This window comes from Episyrphus balteatus, chromosome 4, assembly GCF_945859705.1.
Source record: "Episyrphus balteatus chromosome 4, idEpiBalt1.1, whole genome shotgun sequence".
NCBI lineage: Eukaryota > Metazoa > Arthropoda > Insecta > Diptera > Syrphidae > Episyrphus > Episyrphus balteatus.
This window is the reverse complement of record NC_079137.1, coordinates 3,640,972-3,657,236: the sequence shown is the minus strand read 5'-3', so window position 1 is coordinate 3,657,236 and position 16,265 is coordinate 3,640,972. Positions and strand designations below refer to the sequence as shown.

The following is a 16,265-nucleotide window of genomic DNA, read 5'->3' as shown; positions in this document are numbered from 1 at the left end:
TTTTACAAAAAAAGAGAAAAAATGTGAATTTCAGTCCCTTTTTCGATAAAAAAAAAATAAAGGTATAATATTTGACTAACTTTTTGTAATAATCCAGTAACCAGGCATTATTATCTTTCAAATAAGCCATCGAAACCTAAAAAATTATTTAATTTAATATTTTTTACGAATTTTTAAAAATATGTTACATGAGAGTAACGATGGGTCCGAAAGGGTTAAGTAAGAAAATCTATAATGTCACAAATAAAACCTACTTTTTGAAATACAAACAAGTATTTTTTGAACCGTTGTTAACGATAAATTGAATTTAAACAAAATTTTCCAAAAAAAAAAAAAACAGTTTTGGTTTTTCTAAAAAATTATTTTTTTTTTTTTGAAAAATCAATCAAGTAGATGAATTTTCTTCAAATTTTGTTTTTTTATCTCCATTAGAAATTTCTTTACAACATTCAAACAAATATTTTTTAGAGCGCTTCCAAGGATTTACAATTTTTTCCATAATTTTGTTTCTATCTTAGTACCAGTGGCGTACGTTGAGTCGCCGGGGCCCCGAGGCAAGACTAAAGTTTGGGCCCCTTTGATATTTGGGGGCCCCTTAGATACAAAAAAAAAGTAAGTATACGCCATACATTTTTTTTGTATGGCTTATTTATTTTTAGGTTTAATATGTTCGTTATGCACTTTGCTATACTTACTTAAAATGTCTATCATAAAAGTAGTAAATACTTGAAATAGGGGCCCCAAAAATTAAATATTTAGAGACCTCTAAAATAAAAATTTGTATAGCTTAGAATTAATAGTTCTTGGGGCCTCTGTTCTGAAGTAATATGTACACATCTGATTTTCTATCATCAAACATAGTTTATTTCTTTTGAGGCCCCTGAAAAATTATTTTTGGGGCCTCAAAATTAAGTGCTTAGAGGCCCCTAAAATATTATTGGTATTGGGGCCTCTGTTCCGAAGTAATATTCTGAATGCAACCAATAACGTAATGTTTTTATTTTGGGCCCTGATGTATTTGTGTTGGGGCCCCTGAATTGATATTTAATTTTACATTTGATTGTTTTGAACCACTGAAGTAAAAGGTTTTGATGATCCTCAAATAATATTATTTGTCATGCCATCAAAAAATTTGGTGAATATTTTTGGGCTCCTTAGTAATAGAGTTTGGGGCCCCCAATTAATATTTGATTGCCTTTCAACTAACGGGGCTCCTGAAAAATTATTTTTTGGGACCCTTCATATAATATTTTTGGAGCCCCGAAGTCATATTTTTTTGGGGCTCCTAAAGTAATATTTAGTAATAATTTAGTAAAAAACTATTTTTTTTTTTAAATTTAATTTTTTGGGGGCCCTGAAGTAAAGGCTTTTGGGGCCCCTGACCTGAAGTTGTTTGCTTTTTTGGGGCCCATAATGTATTGACTTGAGTAATATTTGGTATGCCATTAACAAAACTTTTTTTGCTTTTTTAGGGCCTCTAATGTATTATTTGTGGTTGCAAAGATTTTTCAAGTAATATTTTTTGGAGCCCTAAGATTATTATAATTTTTCTTTGAAAATAGCAGTTTATTTTGTTGGGGTAACCTTTTTTTTAAATCAATATATTATATTATCTGCATTGTCTCCAGTGGGGGCCCTGGATTCGGTCGGGGGCCCCGGGGCGCCGCCTCGCTTGCCCCAAGGGAGTGTACGCCCCTGCTTAGTACCAACCATTTGATTTGTACTTATTGCACTTTAAATTCTTTATAATTTTCAAATGCCCTTACTACAGCTTTCAAAAAAAAATTTCTTGAAGTTTGTTTTTTTTTTATATATAAGTTACTACTTGATATTACAATTCCAATTGTTTATACAAATTCGCCAAAAATTGTTAAAAAAAAACAGAAATTCGTCACAGGTTTTCCTAAAAATAATATATTCGAGTTATGCAACTATGAGACGACAGCCCAGCCAGCAGCTGGCCAATATCGTAAAACGGATACTATGAATATTGGGTGTCAATGGTTTATAATCATCATTATGATGACCACATATTGCAGTCACTGCAAAATAATTCGTATTATGTCGATTACCATAATTAATCAATGACGTCACATTAATCGCAATCCCCGATCTACCCCTTAGACACTACTTTAAAGCTAACCATGCGACATCAATAATATATTTTTAATTAATGAAAGGAATTTCCTAGCGTTAATGATTTCTCATCGTTGGTTGGTTGGTTGGTTGAGTAAAATATACAAGCTTGACTTTATACTATAAGTTATAACGAATTAGTGTGCGAAAAAAAATCAACATTCAGCAATGCAATCTTAAAAATCGGAAAAATACCAATACAATCGCCATAATAATAGATTGATTTAAGACATGTGACAAGTTGTTACTCAATGTTTTATTCTCAGTAAACAAATATTGTTAATTCAAGCCTTGATCAAAAGCTTTAGACTTTTTAAAATTCATCGTGGAATGTGATTTTTTTTTTTATATAAAGTAACATCCAAATGTTTCAGTCGTTGTATATAAACAACTTATTTAAAAATAATTTGCGTATCAGTAAATTATTGTGAGATAATTTATAATAATAAATTAAAATTAATTAAAAAAAAACTACTTAACTTATAACAATGACTCTAATACAAGCACAAGATCTATAGAAATCATCTTTGTAAGAATAGAAAATACATTTACTTGTTTTATAGCTTTAAGTGATTTACAAGTTTGTTTTGATTGGAAAAATCCCTTTTAAAGGAATACAAGATTTTATTTATAGATTTACATAGATTATAGTTTAAATAAAATCTTTATAAACTTGAATGAATAAAATAAATGGACTCTAATTTTGTGAATTTATAAGTTTGAAAAATATTGTAAAAATATTGTAGAATGTTTGCAAAAGTCTAAAACTCTATTTTTTTTAATGAATACTATTCTCATAAAATATTCAAGTTTATTAAAGTTTTTGGTAAGATTTACATAAATTTACAAAAAAAAAAAAGATAAATATTAATGATAACTTGATTGTATACAGACTTATAAGTTAGACAAATTATGTTTTTTATTTTTAAAATCTTTTGTTATTTTTTTTTTTTCCAATAAACTAATAAATTCAAAACTATCGAACTTGATTTTCCTATTAACGACAGTGTTTTTTGTCGATTGAACTGGTTTAGTTGTAAATAAAAACAAAAAGATTACGTATACACTATAGATAGGTGTCAGTTTTATCAACCTTAATAGAAGATGTTTTGAAGGTCATTCATTTCGTTTGCAAAATTAAGGCGATGTAACTTTTCTTTGAAATGCTTATGTTGAACAAACAAAGTGACCTCTAGAGGTTAGTCTTAAAATACGCTCAGTGAATTTTGAATGAGTTATTGATGCATTCATCATGAAAGAGTCATTTTTAGTAAAATTTAATGCTTGATCAAAATTCTGAATCAATACGGCCTTGCTTTGAGCAATTAAGAAAAAAGCCATAATTATTTCTTATCTACGAAAAATGTCGAATTTTCGAACGGAAACTAAAATTATATAAGCAGAACTTATTACCACTTCCATAAAGAGCAACTAGACCAGTAAAATCCTATTCAAGGAAAAAGGGATTGTGGGCTCTAAAAATATAGTCAAATAATAGATCTTCTGCACTTCTTCATCATTTTCTGAACACCACAAGATGCTCGTACTTTCACCTGTACATTAAACTTTGCTTATAGTTGCAAAACCACATAAAAAAAAAAACTAGAATACCTACTTCGTTTGTCCTGCCAAATTATTATCGTTTGTGGCATCATTGATTCTAAAATACTTATCGTAATTTCACAAATGTGGTATCGTTGGAACTGTCTTGCTTGTCCGCTGGTTAAATGCTATGCATGACGTTGCGCACATAGGAGTATTTCGATCAAAAACCTGGACAAAATTATTTTTTGAAGTAAAACAATTTATTATTGATAGAAACTATTATCCATGCAATGAAAGGCGGTTTTATGTAAATAAGTTGAAAAACTTTAAAAACGCTTGTGATATAAGAAAAACTAAACAAAATTGTATGAAATTTCATACACCCAAAATGTGAAAAATTATAATATCTAAAATAATAGAGCTTTTAGAAAGGAACCATTGTGATTTTTAAACTTAGTGAATCCAAATGCATTAATTTCAATAAAAAAATTTCTGGAAAATGTTAACAACCAGGAAGAAAAAGACACGTAGGGCGTATGAGTGATTTTTACTAAAAGTGAAAATTTCATTCGCAAATTATTTTGTTAATCGCAAAATTTAGCACCCAAATTTTTGATATTAAATTAAAAGAATAGTCAAAGTTATCATAATTCTATGTATCGAAGCAGAATAGTAGGGTATACTATAACAAAGTAATTAGACTTTAAAAAAAAGCAATAAAAATATCTATATGTTACAGACTCTTTTCCAACTGTCATTTAATTGAACAAAAAACATTTAATATTTCCATTACTACTCTTTAATTTATTATTCAATACCTGCAATTGTATTTTTCATTTGAAAATTTTATGTTTAAAAGCACACTCGCTCACAAAAAAATCCAGAAAATAAACAGCTGCCTTTGAACTTGTTTTGTCACACCACAAAAAAAAAAAAAAAAAAAGAAGTGCATCATATGAGCCCATGTTTATTTACCATCCGCTTTGTAAAAAATTTAATTCAAAATTTTGTCCAGCTTTTCGATCAGAATACTCCTATGTGCATTGCATGAAATTGATAATGGTGCCTTTAAGAGACAGAAGTCGTGAAGTAAGTTAATGAACGACTTGTAAAATGGGCCTGATCGCCCCCTATCAACTTCGCAGATAATAGAATTTCATTAAAAGTTTATGTTCGAAAATCCCGAAAATCCAAAACCTCGCAAACCTAGAATCCGAAAAACACAAAATAAAAAAACGCTAAAAAACTTTAAATCTACGCATTTTGCGTGTTCGCTATTTTCGGTTTCGGGAACCTAGGTTTCTGATATTCTGGATTTTTGAGATTCAGAATTTCAGTATTATATCCGTCTCTGTTTATTTTAATTCTTGGAACATACAAAATATACAAAATGTTCATAGAAAAACAAAAAGCTTTAAGAAGTTAAGCAACTTGAGTTCCAAGAGCAGAGCATGTATATAAATACGTGTCAGTTAGTCGTGCAATTTTTATTACATATTATACAAGGCCTACCACTCTGTGAGTTAGTTGCAGAATATTAGAATTTTTGAAGCCCTGCTGTTTCGAAGAAACAAAGTAGATAAAATTTGCTTATTCTTCACTAGTTTTCAAAAGAGATACGAAAGAGGATTCTATATTTCTATATTAATAACAGGGTCAAAGTTACTAGCTACCTTGCCCCTTGACAACGAACTTCATTTTCAATTTTTTTTTTTTTTTTAATTTTTTTCTCTATTTTTGTTTCCACATTCTATTTTAATAGCACGTGCGACTCAGTCATGCATTTTATTTTTGTGTTCATCATCATCTTATCTGATGAAAATCTCGAGGTCAATTAATAGGTATTATTGCGAATGCATATAGCTTATTATAAAAGTAAATACATTTATTATGTCTGTATTTATGTATGTGTATATATCCGAATTAAAGTCTTTATACTTGGGTGTACATTATGCCTACTTAAATAATTCTCTGGTTAAAAGGTTACATCAAACAATAATTCATATTATTTTAACAAGTGAATAAAATGAATAAAGACCTTAACTTCTGATCAAGGGTTATAGAACAAAAAAAAAACAACGTATGCTTCTTTTAAAAAATAGTAGTATTTACTAGCCTCAATTTTTGAGGTGTTGACATTGAATTACATATTTTTGAATATTTGATGAATTTTAAAAATTCCTTAAAAGTGAATTGATAGTTTAAGGTTACCAGTAACCCTAGACGACATTCCCTCATTGAGTTCAATAGGAAAATAGTTTATTATTGACACACCACGAAACCATTCCAGTTGTCAAAGAATTCAAAATAACCGAGAATTGTTTAAGTTTCTTTAAAGTATTTGAAATACACAATTTTAGGAAAAACATTTTAAAAATGGATATGGGTAGGTGCTATAATTTGTTTTTAAAATTCTTTCCAATGAAATTAATTTAAATTTTTGTAAGGGAGATTTCATTACGCTTGACAATTACTTTCAAACAATTGATTGGCTGCATGTTCTTTCTGGATTATCTTTGCAAAGTGCGTATAAAAAGTTTATTGATGTGATACAAATTGGTTTTCATGAAAATATTCCAAAAAGACAAAAATGTAAATTATTCAAAGTTCTTTGGTCGAATAAACGACTAGTTAATTTGAAAAATGTAAAGAATAAAGCTTTTAAAAATTTCAGAAAATCAAATTCCGAGGTGGACAGAAAATATTTTTTTTCAAATTCGTAAGGAATATGATTTTCTGAATAAATATCTGCATAAGCAATATGTATTGAGCATTCAATCGCGAAATTGTAATGAACCTAAGGCTTTTTGGACTTTTTTGAATAATAAAAAAAAAATGTAGTACATTGCAGCAAAATATGGAATAGGTGTATAACGGTGAGTCATCCAATGATTTACAAGGTTCATGTGAGCTTTTTGCGAAATTCTTTGAAGCTGCTTATGTAGATCATTCATCTTCAAATACTAATCAATTCACTTGCCATTTAGAAGGAAATTTAAATTTATGGAATTTATATCTATCTGAGTACGATATTTTGGATGGATTATCTAAACTTAAGTCAAGTTTAACTCCAGGTCCTGATGGTATTCCTTCGTTTGTTCTTAAAAAATGTCAGTATTCGTTAGCATTTCCGTTACACTTGCTAATTGGTGCAAGCAAAATTTACTACCGCTCAATATAAAAAAATGTAATGTTTTCACAGCTCATCGTATTTTGGCCCCAATGTTGCACAACTACCATATTTTCAATGAGATTCTTGATGGCAAGTCTGAGATTCGCGATCTTGGAGTCACTTTTGATTCAAAGTTGACATTTTCATTACACTATGATTTTATTATTGCAAAGGCCAACTCTATGCTTGGTTTCGTAAAGCGAAACTGCAATGAGTTTACAAATCCTTATGCTTTATATGTCTTTAGTTCGTCCAATTCTAGAGTACTGTTCAATTGTTTGGTGTCCTTCGACTTTAATTGGTATCAATCGGATCGAAAGAGTTCAAAAAGCATTCACTAGATTTGTAGTTAAGCAATTAAAATGGAGAATTGATACTCCTTCTTACAATTCCAGATGTTCCTTAATTGGCTTGGATTCTCTAGAAAAAAGACGTTCTGTTCAATGCTTGTTGTTTGTTCATGATGTTTTTTCTTATCGAATTAAAAGTTTGAATATTTTGCAAATTTTTGAAATATATATTCCAGAAAGAAGAATGCGTCAACGAGATTTTCTTAATATCCCTAGACATAGATTTAACTATGGTTGTAATGAATCTTTCACTAGATGCATTAAGCTTTATAATAACTACTGTAATGAAATAGACTTGGCAATGAATAGAAATGATTATAAAGAAAAAATATTGTATTTCGACGGTTAAACTTCATAACCTCGTAAGTCTTCATAACCTTGCAAGTTTTTCAGAAATCAAAAAACAAAATGTTGTGTTTCTTGTTTTTGTATGGGATCTATCAATACGAGTGTTTGAATTTTGTCATTCCTGAAAAATGTTCAGAACAACATTGTTAAGCTGAATATACCAAAACATAGCTCTGAATTTTCTGAATTGTTTGCATTAATAATATTTTTTCGAATTTTTAGACTTACGAGGTTATAAAGTTTAACCGTCGATTTATTGAATTAATTAAGCTTTTAATGAAATTTGTAAGCAGTCTGTAAGATTTATAAATCCATAGATGAATAAAGAATAAATAAATAAATAAATATTAAACTAAAGTGTCTCTATATAATAAAACGATTTTCCACAATTTCTTGCAAACTTCACTTTACCACAAAACTTAATAGGCATTCTTTTATAGTTTAAATACGTGATGTGCCTTTGCATTCCATTATAGTTTTTTCGAAAAATTTTTATCATTACCATTACCCACTTTGGCTTACAACTTCTAATTAAGGAATACGTTATACCTACTTTAAGTTGGATTCTTTTTTTTGAAAATAATTTCATTATCAATTATAAGATTTGGTGGTAACCAAATAAGAAGTTACTATAACGAATGCCGGTAGGTATGACGTGGGATAGCTTTGTTGAAGAGTTCATTGACTTGCCTATAACTATACAACATAAATAATGAAAAATGACGACTTCTTTTATGTAACGAATTTCTTTTGAGAGGAAGCAGCACCTTGCGTGAAATAGGTTTGGTGTTTTTTTTGTTTTTTGTTTTTTTTTTTTTACAAGAAATGTATCTAAGGTTGTTGCCATTAGTTTTGTTGTTATCGATAGACGGATAGAGAGTGGTAGTTTTTATATTTCATTTATTTGGCTGTTCTTGTTTTGCGAAAGGTTTAGTTTTTTTTAGGCAGATGTGTGTTCATAGTATCTGTACAATATTTTAAATAAAAGAGGCTGCCATTTAGAACTGGGTACCAAGTGTAACATCAAATGGAACCCCTTAAGGGGGGAAAACCCTCTGGAATTTTTTTATTTTTGCATTTGCCTAAAAAAATCATTTATCAACCGAAGAAACTATTTTAGTGGTCTTAGCCTTAAATGAAGCCTCAAAAGTCCGCAGATAGTCCTGAAACCCCTGGGTTCCGAGGCTACCACAGTACAAAAATGAAAACTTTAAACGAATTTTTCTCGAAACACGTTTTTTTCCGCGCCGTGCAACGTAACTCAAAAACTAATAAAGCTATCGACTTGAAATAAAGTGCAAATTACTTAATAACTCATTGGTCATTGCATGAACCTAAAGGTTTAATATAATTTTCACAATAAATATTTTTTTAAACAATTTGTTTATAAAAAAAATTGTGTTTTTTTTCGTTTTTTTGGTCTCTAATTTTTATTTTACACTTTTTTTTACACTTTTTTTTGCTAAATTTAGGTTCATGCAATGCGTATAAATATATTTTAATGGAAAAAAATCTCTTTTGATTATAAATAATTAACTGGACCTGGGCATTGCACGGCACAAACGCGAGGCATCAACTTTAAACGGCTGTAGAGCGGCCATTTTGTTTTTTTATTACTTCAAAAAAATTGTGTTGAAACTTCATGATGTCAATAATATCATGTATTTTTCCTAACTTTCAGTTTTCCAAAAAAAATTCTTGAAAAATCCTTCGTCCAGAGGGATTTCCCCCCTTAAGTTATTTAATAAAAAATTGTGATATTCATCTAGAAAGGTAAAGGTACACAAAAGTATTTGCGACTTTTTTTTACTTCTTTCCGTCGATAAACGTTTAAAACTCACTCCCACAGTGGTGCCTTTTATGCATTAGGCGTCAAAAATTATTTCAAAAGCCTAAAAGTAAAAGAGAGAAGTATTTTTTGGGTTCAACTGTTATATAGATACAATAAACATGACAACAGAAATAATAATGCATTTAAAGAAAAAACATAGCACAGAAACAACATCATAACATATTAGAAAGTGCATTGTAGCAATAAAATTAAATCATAAATAGCTAACAATGTAACAATATGAATGTAGGTAGGTGTACTTGAACATAATAAACAGTCATCAATTTATCACTGACGTCATTTAAGACCAATTTTCAATGGGGTACTTAAAAAAAGTATTTTCATGTTAATTTTAATGAAAGTTTATACAAAACTAAGAGGCAATTAAGCGGTTAAGATAAAGCATTTATGTGACATTGTGTTTTATAAATGAAAAGTTCTTCACAATCTTGGTTCTCAAGAAATAGAGGTATTTATACTCTCGGATATGTGCGTGAAAGGCACATATCCGAGAGACACTGGTCCAAAAGTTTAAATTAATCGCAAGTTAAAGTGATGATGAAAATGAAAACAAATAGAACTATCTTTTTTTTTTTTAATAAGAACTGTGGCAACCATATTTAAACGAAAATAAAAATCTACATCATTATATTCGTAGTTTTGTAGAATAAGGAAATATTTTTAATTTATTTTTACATCTTGTAAAAATAGACCAGTGCCGATGCCTTCAAAAACATTAAAAAGTACAAAAAAATCATAGTAGGATGAAACCCATTGGAAAAGGAGGTGAATATGATGAAAATTAAAGGAAAAATAAATTACGGGCGAGCCGAGTTCGGGAAGTGGGTGGGTTGAGTTTTTAATGGTAAAAAATGGTATATCTCCATTTCCGGCAAAACTACAAGGCCTATAGAAAAAAGTTGTATGACAAAGTTGCAGGTAATAAAAAGATCTACAACTTTTGTATCAACAATTTTTTCACATAACCTCAAAATTTATGTGAAAAATTCAAAAAACCGAGTTTTTGGTTTTTTATTTTTATCTTTTTCAAAAACAAAAATTTTTCTACGAAATTTGGTGAAAACTTACCTTATTATATCCCAAATACACTGTAACTTATTTGATTTAAAATATTAATTTGTTCACCTTATTTTGACTTAATGCCAAAAAAACACCCTAATTTTCAATCGAAAATTCACGTGTCAAAATATCAGCTTTTTTCAAAAAGTCGATGGGCATTTCGTTTGTTAAAATGTCTATTTTCTGATGGTGTAAAAAAAAATTTACATTAGTATACTATAGAACATGTTTTAGTAAAATGCAAAAAATGAAAAAAGCTGTAATTCGAAATTTTTTTTTTATCATTGTTTACAATTTTGGCCTATTTATTCGAATTTACACTTTAATTACTCAAAAAACGTAGGATTTCATGTAATATTGATTAATGTTACGGTTTTTGAGTAATTTAAGTCTAAATTTTAATAAATAGTCCAAATTTTTAAATAATGATAAAAAAATTTTCGAATTCAAGCTTTTTGCTTTTACCGAGAACATGTACTATGGTATACTAATGTAAATTTTTGTTTACACTATTGGAAAGTAGAGATTTTAACGAACAAAATACCCACCGATTTTTTGAAAAAAGCTGATATTTTGACACGTGAATTTTCGATTGAAAATTAGGGTGTTTTTTTTGGCATTAAGTCAAAAAAAGTTAAAAAATAAATATTTTAAATCAAATAAATTACAGTGTATTTGGGATATAATAAGGTAAGCTTTCACCAAATTTTGTAGAAAACTTTTTGTTTTTGAAAAAGATAAAAATAAAAAACCAAAAACTCGGTTTTTTGAATTTTTCACATAAATTTTGAGGTTGTGAAAAAACTGTTGATACAAAAGTTGTAGATCTTTTTATTACCTACAACTTTGTTATACAACTTTTTTCTATACGACTTGTTGTTTTGCCGGAAATCGAGATATACCATTTTTTACCATTAAAAACTCAACCCACCCGCTTCCCGAACTCGGCTCTCCCGTAATTTATTTTTCCTTTAATTTTCATCATATTCACCTCCTTTTCCAATGTTTCATTCTACTATGATTTTTTTTGTTTCAAAAATTATCGACCCTGTTCTAAAACACTAAAACAATAAAACATAATTTTTCAATCAGTCTCATATTTAATAAAGTGGCAATCCTATTTAAAAACTTTGTGTGTTCAATGTGTTGTATGTCATTTGGCTGTGACTTTTTTTTCAGTTTTGTATGTTTGTTAAAATTTTTCATGTTAAGTGCAACAATTTCAACAAAAGCTTGACACTTTTTGAAGTTATATTGTTGCCAACTATGTTTTAAAGTAAACATTAAAAACAAAACAAAAAAAAATAATGTAATACAAAATTGAATAACTAATTTTTCTATCGAGGAAAATTATATTTTATTAAAATATTTTGAATTGACGAATTCGAAATTAAGGTCAGAAAAATCGATGAAGCTGTATTTAAGATATAAAAACTTGAAAATGTGTTTTCATCTAAAAAACTTTAAAGCGTAAAAAAATTTATTTAAACGTTTATTCTAGCCACCATGTGAATTAAAAAAAAAGTTGTAAGTTTTTGCATATTCCAAATAGATGCTGACACAAAAAAGTACCCAAAAGGCGAAGCACATAGAAAAAATAACGTAGGGCTAACTTTACTTCTGGTATATTTAACTTTATTATGATTTAATTAATATTCCTTTTCCAGGCGTTATGTTTTCTCGGTGCAGTGGCGCACAGTGGTGCCTTTGGTGCTTTTTGGCGTCGAAATTCATTTGCACAAACATTTCTTGATGAAATGTCATGAAATTTGGTACACTGAAGGATATTAGTATGGAAAATACGAAAAGGCTGCCAACTTTTTTTTAATTCAAAATGGCGGCCAGCATAAGCCTTTAAATAGAATTTTCTTTTTAAAAATAGTATATAAGCTAGAAATTTGGCTAAATTCATGTCAAAAAGGTGTTGGATCTTAGACTTAGAATTCATGGATTCATATTTCATAAAAAATAAAATGCACGACTGGGGTCGCACGTACTTGCTCTTGTAGTTCAAAGTATCGTTATCTTAAATAGTTATTGGAAATTTAAGATTTTGTTTAGTGTCGGGAAAAAAAAAATAAAAAAAAATTGCAAGTTAAAAAAATTAAAATAAAATTTTTTTTTTTAAAACTTAAAAAAAAAATTTTTTTCAAAAACTTTTTTAATTTTTTTTTATTTTTGACACTTCAAAATTATGTCTGTAAATTTTGAATAAAATTAACTTATGCTTTGATGAAATATATGAACTTAAAAAATATGTTAATTTTTGAAAAACGGCAACGCCATATTTCCGTTCTCCGCATTTTTTGAGAAAAACTAAAAACGCAGTTTTGTAAGAATCAATGGGAGTATTACCTACACCAAATTTAATCAAAATCGTTAGAGCCGTTTAAGAGAAATTTGCAATACCTCGAAAACTTTATATGGGAGATATGCGTTTAAAAGCAGATATTAGAAAAATAAAATAAACGGGTCTAGGGAATTACGTAAAAATCATGTGTACCAAGTTTCAAGCAAATCCGTCCATCCGTTTAGGCCCTAGCTCGATGTACAGATGGACGCACAGACGCACATACTCACAGACGCACAGACCGACGGACGGCATGACGAAAACCACTTTTTTGATCTTCTCCATCATCGTAATGTCGGTTTTGGTTAAAACCTCGAATTTTTTTTTCTACACGAAACCAATACTTGCCCTATAGAGCAAGTAAAAATTTTGAAAACAATGTCCAAAAAGTGACAAATTCTAAAAATAGTAAAACAAACACACTTTAAGACCCCTTATTACGCTATTTCTTGGAATTATTTTTTAAATTAGCAGAATTTTGACATCTCTTCTATTTATGTTTCATAAAAAATATATGAATATTTTGGGGTTATATGGTTGCCAACTATGTTTTTAAGTAAATATGAGAAAACATGATTATAATGATAAATTTCAATCTTCAAAAAAAAACTGAGAATTAATTTTTTCGGTAAACTAAAATATACTTTTCGAAAAGATTTTAATACAATAAATTCAAATCCGAAGTAAAAAAAATGTAAATACATACATGACTTATAAAATTTTACCCTTTGAATAATTTAAGCAAATAAAATAGATTCCAAATTTAAAACCCGTATAGTACATGTTTTTTTTCCAATAGAGGCCGTCATAGTAGAGTATTTTTCCTAAACTTAAACCTATAACTAGAAAATGAGCAAAACGGTTCTAATGATATGCCATTTGTTATATTATGATAAGAAGTTTAGAAGTTATGGGGGAACATACATGCGAATGCATGAACTACCCTTCGTGCTACGGTGTTAATCCAATATAGACTTTTGAACTACAAAATACTAAATTTCATCAAATCCGACTAAAATTACTTTTCCCATATTACAGGTTCGGGTTATTTTATTTAAGAAAGTTACAAAAAAAAAACGTCCATCCAATCGTGTTTCTTTTTCATTTAAATATAAAATGTTCATTCACATTTCAGGTATTCTTTAAGTAAAGATATAAATTTCAAACTAAATATAGAACTTCAAAATTAAATTGATTACTTATACATATCACTTAAAATGCACTTACGCATGAACTGAATAATAATACAAATTAATAAGAAAAAAAAAAAAAACTCTCTTATCCCGAAAAAGGTAATCAAACCTACATACTTAGAATAAATTCCATTGCAAATGCAAAAAAAAGCACCGTTGGATTCATTTCATTTCGTTCGTTAACTCTTTTTTTCCAATATTACTTCCCTGTAATATAAAATTTATTTATACCGCCCTATATTATATGCATCATCATCAACGAACATCATCAAGATACTACTCTTAAGTGATGCTGTAAAATGCAGTGAAATGCAGTTTCCGGATATATATTATAAAAATAAAAAAAACTTATTTTTACCTGTACTCTGAGCTAAGCTTGAGATCATTTTACGATTCCTTCGTATTCGTACATCTTTTTTTTTATTTTTATATATTTTTCTCTCTTTTTCTTTTGCATTTTTACTGTATTATACCGCGATCCGCTGCAATATAGCAGTACCACCTTTCGTATATCTATTTTCTATCAAGTGGCACTGGCACTCTGTTGCTTAATATAAAAAAAAAATCGCTTCAGCTTATCTTGCAAAGTAGTAAATAATGCTGCTGCGCACGATTAAAGCATGAACTTGGCAATAGCGCTGCTACTTACCCAATTTTTTATGTACCTTCTAGCTTTATGTGAATTTCGTCAAAAAATATTCAATTCACCTATTGTGTATGCATGAAGCACGATTGAGGTGAGTGTTTGACAAAGTATGCGCCCTTAGCGGATAAATCATCATCAACATCATGAAAGTTGCGTAAGCAGCCACTGAACTGAACCCTGTGCACAAAATAAGGGGTTTAAGGGGACTATCACTATACTATGGAATGGAACTAGCTCAAATGGCTGCCAAGCAGGTACTCAGGTTTCTTTTTTTGGATTTTTTCTAAAATATTTCAATTGAATTCAAATATGCGCAGCAATGAGAGAGGAGACAAACAAGCAGGCAAGCAGGCAGGATTGAGGATATAGTAATTCCAGTTTTTACCTAATAAATTTCTACACTTGATAGGCAAGATCAGGATATGAAAACAATTTTTAGGGGAGGGGAGGGAATGTGTGTGTATATTGCCCCGATTTGTTTTTTTTTTCATTTTTCAACTTTTACAGCTGTTCTTGTTTTCAAATTCAACTATGGCACAGGCTTTTAGCGATCTTCACTTAACAATTTTATTTCAATTGATTTGCAGATTTTTTATGGTTGTTGTTGTTGGGTAAATCTTCAAATTTGTATTTTTATGGGTGTAGTAGAAAAAAAAACAAAAAAACACATAGTATTTGTGGTGTTTTTGTTTTGCGCATTAAAAAGACATAAAATAAAACAGAAGAAGAAAAAAAAAAACTTTTTTAAAGTGATCGTGGCGAAATACCTTTTAAGCAAGAGACAGAAGAAGAAAAAAAACACTCAAAGTTGTGTACCAAGTCAACCACAAATTTTAACTGTATGGCAAATTAATTCCATACTCATCAGTTAGAGTTCGATTTGAAACGAGTAGTCAAGTCATAAGTGATCACTGATTACTTTGTCATTAGATACAATTTCATTGATTTCCCGACATTGTCACATTCCGTAAAGAAGTTTTTTTTTTCTTATTTATAAAAAAAAAATCAAATTGAAGCTTTCGTTTTCTGAGAGAGAGATGATAATGATAGATATAACACGTCAGTTGTTATCCAAAATATATGAGAGAGAGGGGTAATTTTAATTTTTGTTGTTATTTTTTTTTTTTAAACGATCGTATCGTATCGTAACACACAACCTCACCTCAAGAAATTTTATGGAAGACTGAATAAAAATTTTTTAACTTGAACCCAGTGTGTAAAACGTAAAGTTGTTTTCATTTCTCGCCATCCATTTGAGCTGTGGTTTGTGGATTGAGTTTGAGACTTGATGGAAAAATTTACTATACACAGTTAACCAGAGCTGTCGTTTGTTGTGGTATTGTAAGAAAAAAAAAGTAGCAAATTAGAATTACAATGTTTATATGTAAAAGGTGTTTCAATTTTCAAAAAGGGGAACATGGTGACCATTGAAACCGCATTATTCTAGTGGAAAAACTATTTAATGGAGAAATGGAGTTGGTTTGAATTATTTTGCATGTCATAGTTTGTAAGAAGATAAATCATCAAGATATGAAAAAGTACGGAAGTCGACAGTTTTTTTTTTTGGTAATGGTGTAGCAGAGGGTCAAAGCGAATGACTATCGCATGTGATTG

General features: G+C 29.2%; 1 protein-coding gene across 2 annotated transcripts in view; it reads right to left on the bottom strand.

Annotated features, from left to right (window-relative positions):
• Positions 1-15,807, bottom strand: part of LOC129919106 (mucin-17) — a 28,910-nt gene extending 13,103 nt beyond the window's left edge. The window contains exon 1 of one of the 2 annotated variants that reach the window (XM_055999951.1): positions 15,419-15,807. The gene's annotated coding sequence lies outside the window, so the exon portion shown is untranslated. Of the gene's footprint in view, positions 1-14,654; positions 15,125-15,418 lie in introns of those variants that run through there. The other variant, XM_055999953.1, reaches the window with a different exon arrangement.
• Positions 15,808-16,265: the final 458 nt, after the last annotated feature.